General features: G+C 36.6%; 1 pseudogene; it reads left to right on the top strand.

Annotated features, from left to right (window-relative positions):
- The first annotated feature begins 11418 nt into the window (after window positions 1-11418).
- LOC113199731 (mitochondrial fission factor-like) lies at window positions 11419-12259 on the top strand (annotated as a pseudogene).
- Window positions 12260-12825: the final 566 nt, after the last annotated feature.

Raw genomic sequence — 12825 nt, 5'->3', positions numbered from 1 at the left:
CACAGACTACAAAAAAGACAAAAAATTCAGAATCACTGTGGAGTATTGAGTAGAGTACTGATCGATGTGCATGTGAGGAAATTATGCAAGGCCAGGGAAAGACCACCAAAAAATGTTTATAGACAATGAAATTTAGAACTCTGGAAGCCAAGAATAATAAATAGTGTCTGTTTCTACCAGCGTGGGGATGAACAGGAAGGAGAGTGGGAAGGCAGAAGGACTTACAAAAGGATAGGAAGAACCTTTTGGAGATGATGGATCTGTTCATTATCTTTATTGTGGAGATGGTTTCATGGCTATATACATATGTGAAAACTTATCAAATTGTACACTGTAAAATATGTAAACACATTTTGTCAATTACACCTCAATAAAGCTAGTAAAATACAATGATTGCATGGTAGTAGTACAGAGTTTCTTTTGGGGAAGGTACCAGGGATTGACCTCTGAGCCACAACCTCAGCCCTTTCTGTGTTTTATTAAGAGACAGGGTCTTGGGCTGGGGCTGTAGCTCAGTGGTAGGGCACTTGCCTAGCATGTATGAGGCACTGGGTTCAATTCTCAGTACTATGAATAAATAAATAAATAAATAAATAAATAAAGGTCTATCAACAACTAAAAAAGTCTTTTTAAAAACAGAATCTTGCTGAGTTGCTTAGAGCCTCACTAAGTTGCTGAAGCTGCCTTTGAACTTGCAATCCTCCTGTCTCAACCTTCCCAACCACTGGGATTACAGTCTTGAGCCACCATGCCCAGCTAGAGTTTTCTATAGATCATTCTTTACCGTTTTGCTTTGAATTGATAGTTTATGATAAATTGTTCACATAGATGGACACCCATTCATCGACTATAAAGAGTTTGACTCAAATGTAAATAACTATAATTTTAAAAACAAAAGAGCTAACAATACAGAAATACATAGCAAAGTAAAACATGGGCAGTATCTTAGTCCATTTGAACTGCTATACCAAAATATTATAAACTGCCTGGCTTATAAACAGCAAAAATATATTTCTCAGTTTTCCAGGCTGGGAAGTCCAAGATCAAGGCACCAGCAAATTCACTGTTTGCTAAGGATGCTGTTCCTCATAGATGGTACCTGCTTGCTGTATCCTCCCATGGTAAAAGTGGCTAGTTAGCTTTCTGGGGTCTCTTATGTAAGAGTTCTAATCTCCATAATGATCTAATCACCTCCCAAAGAACCCACCTTCTAATACCATCACCTTGGGAATTAGGATTTCAATATATAAATTTTGGGGAGATGTAAGCCATCCATGCACTGCAGGTAATGACAGAATAATCTAGAAGGGGATGGAAGGTAGACTATTTGTATTCCAGAGAGAAACTTGTGGTTCTTCACAAGCTCCTTTCAGCCTGTGGGAATGAGAGAGGCCTAAAATCTGACCTAAGCTGTGTCATCTCTGAAAAGAAAATCTCAGCATTTTATACCAATTTTCTCTTTTATGTGAAATGGATAGCTCAATTTTATAGACAAGCAGATTGAGAAGCTTGGTTAATTCCCCAAATCACAAGTAAGGTTGAGAAAAGGGAAAAATTAAGACTACATGAACATCCAGTTTGATTATGTACCTGAACTCATCTGAAGCTGCCTTGCCTTAGAATGATCAGGTGGTACTCACTGGAGTGGAGGAAGGTCAATGAGCACATCTAAGGTACAAAAGCTGAATCAGAATTAGCAGTAAGTATATTGACACACATTTTTCGGCTGAACGGGTCATGAGGCAGCACTGGAAACAAGCAGAACACAGCTGAAATGGTGGCAATTTTCCTAATGGCATCAACATATTCTACAGTCATTTCAGGCTGAAAGAGGGGGTCAGAGGAGTATGTGTGGATGGGCAATGCTATGCCTGCCTTTTTTTTCTTTCATTTTCTTGTACAGCATTTTCTCATTTTTCAATATTGGGGTTCCATTCCTCTGTATTTTTCAAAGGAAATCTGCATTTTCCAGATATAAAAAGTTTTGATTCTGATTTTTCCTGTTCCTTTATCCGATACCCACTATTTTTTTTTTTGTGGGCTCCTCTTAGAAGCTTAACCACAGGTATAGATACCAGATGAAGAATAGTATTTGCCTATGAGAAACAGTGTGACAAGAAACAAAGAATAGCTTTTAAGAATTCTCTAGGAGACTTCAACATGAAATGTTTCATTTGCTTTCTTCTCTTGAATAATAATCAGAATGATAATCAGAAATAATTCTCTATTGGGGTAGATCATGAAGAAAAAGGTTGAACGAAATTGGGAATGGTCAATTTGAATCAACATTTACTGAAACTGGATACATACAAGGCTGTGCTTGGCACCATCAGAGATATAGAGGTGGGTAATACCCAGGCCTTGCTTTGGAGAAGTCAGTAGTCTGTTAGAGAAAAAATGACCAGTAAATAAATGGCTAGAATACAAAACAGGATAAAGACCTAAGATTGAATCAGCAGATTTAAGCTGGAGAAGAATTCTGGGTTCTCCCAACTCTTACAGGCTACAGTCAAATTACTTTATAATGAACACGAGGACCACCATTACAGAAAGCCCAAATCAGAAAACAACTTCAAGAGGTGTATGTGGAAGAACAAAGGGCAGGCGGAGTGGCTGGGATCCTGTTCATAGGAGGTTGTGGTGGATTATTTAAAATGTCCTTCCATACCTGGCATGGTGGTGTGTGCCTGTAATCCCAATGACTTGGGAGGTTGAGGCAAGAGGATCATAATTTCAAGGTCAACCTCAACAACTTAGTGAGACCCTATCTCAAAACAAGAGAGAAAGAAAGGGGTGGGAATGTGGCTCACTGATTAAGGACCCTTGTGTTAAATCCCCAGTACCCTCCCACCAAAAATGTTCTTCCATGAATTATGCCTTTCTGTGTCCATGCCCCATCATCATGGGGTTTTGCTTCTTCTCCTGTGAAGAGGTAATGTTTCTTTCTTCTCTTGAATATGGGTTAATCTTATGACTTGTTCGATCAATGGAAACATCAAATTTATATACCAGGAGCAGGGCTTGTTCAATATAATGTGTACTTTCTGAATCCAGAAAAAAAAATGTGCTCAACAGGTGGGGATGTAGTTCAGTGGTCTAGCACTTGCCTAACATGTGCAAGGTCCTGGGTTCCTCAGCTCCACAAAAGAAAGTGCTCAGTTCTTTGATCCCTTTAAGATATCAATTCCTCTGCTACCACTTCACTGTCAAACATTTGCTGTCTCTCTTTCATCTAGGTGGGGCCTTGTGATTAGTTTCATTTCTGGAAGTGCGCAGAATTGATGTTTCAATTTTGGGTTGAGCAATTAAGAAGTAGTGGGATTTCTCTGTATTCTCTTCACCCAACCCCTGCCTGTGATTGGACACGGTGACTATGAAGGCATGTGAAGATAGTAGAACCCCCAATGAAATGAGTTTGACCCATGAATTATTGGCTGAAGCAGAGTTTCCCTAGCAAATGATATTATACTTTGCTACAAGGGAGATATAACAATTTATTGTATCAAGACACTGAGGCACGGAGCTTGGATGAAATCGCATCTCATACAGCCAGTTATGTGCTCCTAAATGTTGGGCATCACATGAAACAAAACCCAAAACCCCAATTTACAGTGTTTGCTGATTTCTGTGGTATTTCAAACTACCAAAGTGATGTCTCTGAACTTGAAGTTGGGAAAAAATGCTAACTAACCATTGACTTGTGAGCCTGCACAAATTAGCTCCACCACACCAATGTGTAAAACTTGCTGTGACTAATTTACTTTGTCTTCTTCATCGCTGGCTGGGTTTGGTGAGAATCCAGCTAATCTGTCATATGGAACCCAAGACTGAATAAAGCCTGGATCACCCCACCATCCTGCTAACTACATTGGACTATGACTTAAGTGTTTAGTTTCTGAGATTTGGGGATTGTTTGTTGAAGGAAATTCAATACTTCCTTAGCACCTGGCACTGTTTCTTGCATTAATAAATATCTGTAAATTTGAATTCTCAAAGATGATTCTTAATAAAATTTGGGTAGCATTCAAGACTCATTTCCGTTTTGTATTTACTCTTAAGATTGTAAACTAAAAATCTGCAAAATCCAAATAGAAATAATATCCTCCTCTGAAATATAAATATATATACAGTCATCAATCAGTATTTGGGCTGGGGGAGTGAATTATTTTCAGGACCCCTGTGAATACCAAAATCATTGGATGTTCAAGTTCCTTATATAAAATGGTATATAGAAATGAATTTGCATAGGACCTATGCACATCATCCAGTATATTTTAAATTATCTCCAGGTTATAATACCTAATAAAATATAAGTGCTGCATAAATAATTGTTACACTATTGTTTATGGAATGATGAGACTGTACATGTTCAGTACAGATGCAATATTTTTGCATGTTTTCAATATGTGGTTGGTTGAATCCACAGATGTAGAATCTACAGATTTGGAGGGCCAAATGCATACACATTTTTTTCTTTTCTTCACACTTATTGTAAGGCAACAAATAATTCAAAATGAGATATATGGCCATATTAGTTTGATACATACATGCTGTTGTTTGTATCTTTTAAAGTTGGTTTGCCAAAAGCAGACATGCATCTTGGCTGACTATCTGCAAATCAGTGTCCTGCCCCATAAAAGGAGGGTGATGATCTGTAAATTGCTGTCATTCCTGAACCAATAAGAGTTCAAGAAGGAAAAAAAATAACTAGGTACTATTCTCTAGACTTAATTTTCTATTTTGTTTCCTCCTAGCTATGAGTTGTTTTGAAAATGGGACCTCAAAATAAATAGAGAAACTAACAAAACTGGATCCTTGGAATATTGAAAAGGATCCCAAAGACGTTAAACGTATCCTAACATGCACAATGCAGAACAGAAGGCAAATTGATTGTGAAATTGCTGGAGAGGGAATTTTTTTAAACCATAAATCTTCCTGCAAATAGCATCAGGATTTGGATTTTTTAAAAATACTCACTTTTGCCTTTTCATTCAAGTCTATTTCTTAATGTGTTATACGATTTTGGAAATGCATCCCATCAACTGAAATATGTATGTTACAGGTTAAATTTTTTTCTTTAGTTCTATGTTTAGTCTTGTAAGTAATTAAAATGTGAATACTGATGCATCAGTATGTGTGGATTCAGTCATTAAAGAGGAGGGCACTTCTACAAGAGATCAAGCACAAACCTGAATGGTAACTTTGACAGGAGGCCATGTATGCTACATAACAGATAAGAAATACTCCTACAAAGCAGCCAAAAAATGTAGTTTGTACAGTTTGTTCAAAACTGTCACCTTAAAATTTGAGTCTGGGATTGTTCTCTTTAAAATGTTTGAACAACATGGCCTTCAGAGTTTGTTTTGTTTTGTTTTTTACATTTATGAATCAGACTTCTAAGACATATAATAATAGTTGTTCAAGAAAAAATGTTATTAACTTAGTTACAGCCATTCAGTAGGAAAGAACAACATGGGAATGGACTTTGCTTATTCTTTAATATGAGAGCAGGAAATATACCAAACTCCTTGCATCTGAGCTAAGAGTTCAAATGAGAAAAACCCAATTTGCCAAGAGAACTAAATACCTCAAAAATTCATAACATTGTTGATTATTTAACTTTGATTCAACTGCTAAACATGCAAAACACATAAACTTGCTAAAGTGAACTTCAGGGCAAGGAATAAAGTTTGGGTCATGTGAGTTCAGCCTTCCTTGGCTCATGGGCAAAATTATTTTTGGTGGCAGTTTTCTTTTTTTTTTATTGTTGGTTGTTCAAAACATTACATAGTTCTTGATATATCATATTTCACATTTTGATTCAAGCGGGTTATGAACTCCCATTTTACCCCGTATACAGCTTGCAGAATCACATCAGTTACACTTCATTGCTTTACATATTGATATACTCATGTCTGTTGTGGTGGCAGTTTTCATAATGGCTATGAGACTGGCAGGGTGGCACATGCCTATAATCCCAGTTATTTAGGAGGTTGAGGCAGGAGAATCCCAAGTTCAAGGCCAACCTCAGCAACTTAGTGAGACCCTGTCTCAAAATAAAAATAAAAACCATGGGGATGTAGCTCAGCAGGAGATCACTCCTGGGTTCAATCCCTAATGTGGAAACAAAACAAAATGAATAAACAAACAAACAAAACATGATGGTTATGGCTCATTAAACTCTGATGGGGCAAAAATTTCTGGATTAATCATTTTTGTACCAAAGGGGCAAGAAAGTTTTTATTTAAATAGCAATTTGAAGTTAGCAATTTAAAATTTTTTAAATGGAGAATATTCAGCTTAATCCTTTAGATTGCACTTATTATATGCTTTATTTTCTGAGGGAATATGAATTATTTAGCTAATAATACCTTGATAACATTCTTCCCTTTGTTTCTAATTTTGGATCTTTTTGAAGTCACTTATATTTTTCCATTTGGGTTTTAAAAGTGTTTTCTGTACCCATCAGGATTGTCCTTGAAGCACTATCTACAAATCCACATGAAGATCTTGAGCATCTTATAAAATTAGTTGAATTTCTTAACTAAACAAATGGCTACTAAAGAGAGTCCTACTGTGCATCATTTCATAAAGCCAAAATACATTACTTGAAGAAAAACCATTTGGCAGTATGTGAATTCAAAGGACAAACTCTTCAAAATTGCAAGCTTCTATATATATTAGTTACATGGATCAATGACTGCACAGGACTAAAAACTGTGACATCACTAGCAATATTAATGGCTATAAGAACAACAAATGGCTTCTAAAATAAGACTCATTTGAACATCAACATCGTCATATTCCACCAACACTAAAATCATACATCTGGAAAATAGTTTTTAAATGTACTGTTAGAAGATCTTTTGACCAAACATAAGATTAGACACATCCCAGTAAAAGGGTATTAAAGCTTATGGATAGACTAATAGGGAGATAAGCTTTCCAGGACGTTGCAAAATGGGCAGAGAATGTCCAAGGACACCTGTGCATTTGCTCTGTTTTATCCTTTCCATACACATGAGACTTGATGATGTTGAGCTCAGCTCATCACTTGTCTATAAAGCTTGTCTGCAATGTTCCAGGATGTCATTAAATATTTCCTTCTAAGGTTATACATTATTGTGTAAATGTCTCCCCAGTGGTACTGTGGCATAGTTTAAAAAAATGAATTTCTCATTCAGCACAGCGGCATACACCTGGAATCCCAGTGACCTGGGAGGCTGAGACAGAAGAATTGCAAGTTCAAGGCCAGCCTAGTCAACTTAGTGAGATCCTGTCTCAAAATTTAAAAAAATAATAAAATAAAACATAAAAAGGACTGGGGACTGGGGTTGTGGCTCAGTGGTAGAGTGCTTGCCTAGCATGCATAAGACACTGGGTTTGATCCCCAGCACCACATTAGGAAAAAAAAACATAAAAAGGACTGGGGTATAGCTCAGTGGTAAAGCACCCCTGGGTTCAATCCTCTGTATTGACAAATATATATATATATATATATATATATATATATATATATATATATATATATATACCTTTCAGATAAAAAAGAAAAAAAACACCTTTACATTTCATGACATTGAGAGCTTCTAAGAGATGCTGGGGCAATGAGTGGAAAAGTAGTCTCCTTTCTCCAAGAAGATTTTATGTTCTTGCTTAAAAAGTAGGTGTTCAATCTAATATGTGTGCGCACGCACACACACACATGCAGGTACATACGCTCACCCTCATATGTTTTCTTCCTACAGTTGTACTGAAATTGGTAACTGTCACTCAGAACATTATATCTTATGAATGAAGTTTAACATTTGAACATATGGTTAAATTGAGGTGCAGGACAGTAGAAGGTATAGGAGGAAATAAATGTATCAAAAGCACATAATTATTATAATGAATTTAAGTTAAAGGGAAGGCTCTGTTTTGGACAATGAAGAATAACTGAACATATACCTTTACATTCCCAAGGATTCACAACAATAAAGGGAAGAGAGAGAGGACAACAATAATAAAATTATGGAAGCCAGAAAACAGATGGATAAATGGTAACTGACTTAAGGGGCTCAATCTACTGAGCTTAAAGCTCGCACCAGAAAAGCTAAGAAACAACCCAATTTTCACCTCAGAAAGTCCTTAGAGGCTGGGCGTGGTGGTGCATGCCTGTAATCCTAGTGACTTTGAAGGCTGAGGCAGGAGGATTTCAAGTTTGAACCCAGTCTCAGCAACTAAGCAAGGCCCTAAGCAACATAGTAAGACTCTGTCTTAAGATTTTTTAAAAAAATGTAAAAGGCTGAGGATGTAGCTCAGTTGTTAAGTGCCCCTGAGTTCACTCCCAGGTACCCTCCCACCCCCCAAAAATAAAAAGATGAATTAAATTCTTTAGGTGGCAGCTAAAAAATGATAGTGTTTACATATGGTTTAAAAGAAGAGGTTTCATTGAAAATCTTTTTAAAAAGAAGTTGGGTATTTTTTTAATATTTATTTTTTAGTTTTAAGTGGACACAATACCTTTATTTTATTTTTATTTGGTACTGAGGATTGAACCCAGTGCCTCACGTATGCTAAGCAAGTGCTCTACCACTGAGCTACAATCCCAGCCCCAAGAAGTTGGGTTTTGAAATAACTCCTCTACTCCAATCAAGTGGCTGATCTTGCCTAGTAAAAATACTGAAGGTTTAATCATTGTGGGGAACAAAAAGGATATGTTTTTTAACTGGGTGGCAACAAGTGTAGCTGATGGCAGAGTTACATAATGAAGATAAAGAGAATAGGGGAAATTTGACACATTAATTGTTGACACAATCAGCTTTCATTCTCCACTCAGCTTCCCAAATGCACAGAAGAGAATGTGAAGTTCTGCTCTTGAGAATCTGATCAATTCAAGGGGAAAAAGGAGACTGGATATTTGCTAATTAAATTGATCAAGCCAATTACATTATACTGCTTCCCATAGATGAAAAACCCTACTCATGTAAACAAAGCTGTATAATGTATTCAGATGGTCAAGGGTCATCACATAGGAGTAAAATAAAATTAAATGAACAAAACAATCAAATTTTTCTTAAAAAAAAAAAGCCAGAAATAGACTTTCCAGAGAAAACTTTTTAAAAAGGAGTTTTATACCCTCAGAGAAATATGATATTACATACATGAATCAGGAACAAGATGGTTGCCGAGCTCGGTGGTACACACCTATAATCCCAGTGGCTTGGGAGGCTGAGGCAGGAGGATCATGAGTTCAAAGCCAGCCTCAGCAACAGTGAGGCGCTAAGCAACTCAGTGAGACCCTGTCTCTAAATAAAACACAAAATAGGCCTGGGGATGGGGTTCAGTAGTTGAGTGCCCCTGAGTTCAATCCCTGGTACCCACCCCCCCTCAAAAAGAGAACAAGATGGTATGGTAAAAGAACATTTGAGGGGCTGGGGATGTGGCTCAAGCGGTAGCGCGCTTGCCTGGCATGCATGCGGCCCGGGTTCGATCCTCAGCACCACATACCAACAAAGATGTTGTGTCCGCCGAAAACTAAATATTAAAATTAAAAAAAAGAACATTCGAATACACAGAGTTGAAAAGCCAATGGAAATAAAAATAAAATTCAATAGGAGCTGAGAAAATATCTCATAAAATGGAAAAGGAGACAAAAAGAAGAGTCAATTCAGAGATCCAAACCTGAATAACCTTTGTTAATTTTGTAGAAAGAAACTGAAGTATGTTAAATCATATGCTGAGATATTCCAGTGAGGTCTTAAGTTATACGAATTGTTCCTTTTTAAAAAGTCTTGGTTGTTTTCTTATTTGCAGTTTGGTTTTCTTAAAGTCGTGGGGAAATACAGATAATTTAAGAAGTAAATAGGTCATTAAGATTTATGGGAAAGAGCAACTGCTGTCCTGCTCTCCCATTCCTATGTTCTCCAAACACAAACAGAAGGAAAGCCATCATCAACAAAATAATTCCAGACCCTTCCCAAAATTTAAAACTTGAAATCTCTAGCTTGAAAGCTCTCATCACAAAGGAAGGAAACAGATTCACGACAAGGCAGAGTGTTAAATCACTTGGAACAAGGAAAAAGATCTTTTCAGAGAGAAAGAGTTGGAAAAAATAACATCAAGAATTAACAGATTTGGGGGCTGGGATTGTGGCTCAGCAGTAGAGCGCTCGCCTAGCACAAGCGGGACCCGGGTTCAATTCTCAGCACCACATAAAAATAAAGCCATTGTGTTGTATCCATCTACACCTAAAAATAAATGAATAAGTATTTAAAAACAGAATTAACAGATTTTATATAAGGGATTGTGGATTATTGTGGTATTTTATTTTACCCAGTAACATTTTTCAAAACAATGGAACAATGTCATCAAAAGAAAAAGTCATTTCCAACATAGAATTCTACAGCCAGTGAGTTAAGTATGATGGCAAAATAAAGATGCATATAATCTAAAATTTTACCTCCTATATGCTCTTGGGAAATGTTTAAATGATGTGGTCACTAAAAAAGATAGTGAACGAAGAAAAAAGAAAACCTAAAGAAATAGGAAAATCAAGTCAAGAAGAAGGCAAAACAAAATAAAATAAAACCTAAGATGGTGATGGGGGAGTTTCTAAGATGATGGTGTTCAGCAAGGTCTATGGAGCAAGCTGTCCATATTTAAGCAGATCAGAAATGATGGGAGAGATTTCTCTGAAAAAAAAAAGAATTCAAATTAGATACTAGAGATGGAAAAGAATCTTGGGGGTGAAATATTTCTAGGTACATAGAAAACTAAGCAAAATTTAAAAGAAGAAAATTTATTCCAGGAGAAACAAAAACTTATATAGTACAGAAAAAGCAGTCATAATGAGTGAAGTGGGAGAGAGGGATAGTCCCCAAATGTTCATGGATTCTATGTAATCTCAATCAAAACCCCACTAGGTTGTTTTATAGAAATAAAAAAAGCTGGTTCTAAAATTTATATGAAAATGCAAAGTATCTAAAGGAACTAAATGTAACTCTTCTTCTGTCAGATTTAAGAAAATCAATTCACCTAATATTTCATGATCACCGATCACCTTAAGCATCAATGCAGACTCAATGAATTCCCAACATTTCAGCAGTTTATCCAATATGTGTGCAATACATGTGTTCTCATTTTCACTTAGGTTTTGCAGCAAGCTCCTAGTCTGCTACAGGCTAACCCAGGAGGCACTTTGCCCCAGCACCCAACTGTGCTCAGCCAGTAATGTCTGAGAATATGCAGCCCCATCCTAGAAGCCCTCCTAAGGGACCCTAGGGGCACAAAGTTTCTCCAAATTTAACTCGTGTACCCTGGAGCAAATTAAAGAATTTAATAGGAAGTACAAGAGCAGATAGTATCAAATAGCAAGCAGTCCTGGAACACATTTGGTGAGCAGGGCAGCATTTCCTTGTTTTCACTGCTGCCAAGATGGCTGAAATTAGTCAAATTCAGTACAAAATGGAAAACACCAAGGTTATTAGTCAGCAAATGAGGGTCTTAGAAAAATTAATGGTAATACCATCAAATGCTGACCTGTAACAAGAATTCCAAGGAGTTCCAAATGCTAGTGTTCCAGAGAACGTTGTCATGGCAGGAAACCATGAGGACATTCCGTTTTCAAGACCAGCAGATCCTGACCTTGTTCAGTCCACTACCTTTAAACCTCTGGCACTACAATTACACCTCATGTTCTCATGTTAAGTGAAAGATCACTAGATTTCTGGATTCAGAAAGACCTCTAACTCCTCAAAATGAAGAAATCCATGCAGTGAACTAAAAAGAGAGTCCTCTATGAGTGAATATGCTGTTCATGGAAATGAATAGTTAGAAATCATTCCAATGTGACACCATCAACACAACAGACTCCCATCTGTCCTGTTCAGATGTTACCTGAAGATAGAGCTAATCTTGGTTCTGCTCATGGCATTTGTCACTTATTCAGTCTTCTAGTCATAGGACTTACAACCATATCTTCGATGTGCTAGATCAAAATCACAGACCCATGTTGGGTAGCGGGTCTTCTGCTACCTCTTCCAATTCTGACAACATCAGGAATGACATTTCAAATATAGATACAGCAATTGAAGGGACTTCGGATGAAGTGACTACTGTAGATGCAACTTCATTAAGACGACAGATAATCAAACTAAATAGACGCCTGCATCTTCTAGAAGAGGAGAACAAAGAACGTGCCAAAAGAGAAATGGTCATGTATTCAATTACCATCGCATTCTGGCTGTTTAATAGCTGGCTTTGGTTTCGTCGTTAGAGATAACCTCAGCTCTCAAAAATAATGTCTTGAGAGCTAGAAATACAATTTGCAACCTTTTTTTTGTTTCTATCTTTGCTTTGTATGCCATTTTATAGTCTATGCCCTAATAATGCTTTTCTTCCAGAAACTAGTGGGAAAGGACCAGTTACCATATATTCTTGTTACTCAGCCATATTCACTTTTAACCCTTTCTATGTAATATATACTTAAAATTTTCATTTTGCATGTTTTAAAACATGCATAAATAGTTAATTTTTAAGAGGTCAAAGTAATTAAGCAGGGCTAGGAAGATAGTCTTTTAAAGAGAAGGCATTCAAAAAATTTGAAAGTCTACATGGAATTAAAAAGAACCTGGAATCTTATTTTATATCCCATACAAAAATTAATTAGAAATGGATCATAAATCTTAAATCTTAGAATTATAGTCTGTAAAGAAACACACAAAAAGACTTTTTTTTTTTTTTACAAAAAGACTTTTTAATTGGACTTGAAAAGTATGATAATCTTAAAAATAGATGGATAAAGAAAATGTGGGGACTGTGGGTGTGGCTCAGTAGTAGAGC

The sequence above is a fragment of the Urocitellus parryii genome, chromosome X (genome assembly GCF_045843805.1).
Source record: "Urocitellus parryii isolate mUroPar1 chromosome X, mUroPar1.hap1, whole genome shotgun sequence".
Classification (NCBI taxonomy): Eukaryota; Metazoa; Chordata; class Mammalia; order Rodentia; family Sciuridae; genus Urocitellus; species Urocitellus parryii.
Note: the sequence above shows the minus strand (reverse complement) of the source record. Positions and strands in the feature narration are given on the sequence as shown.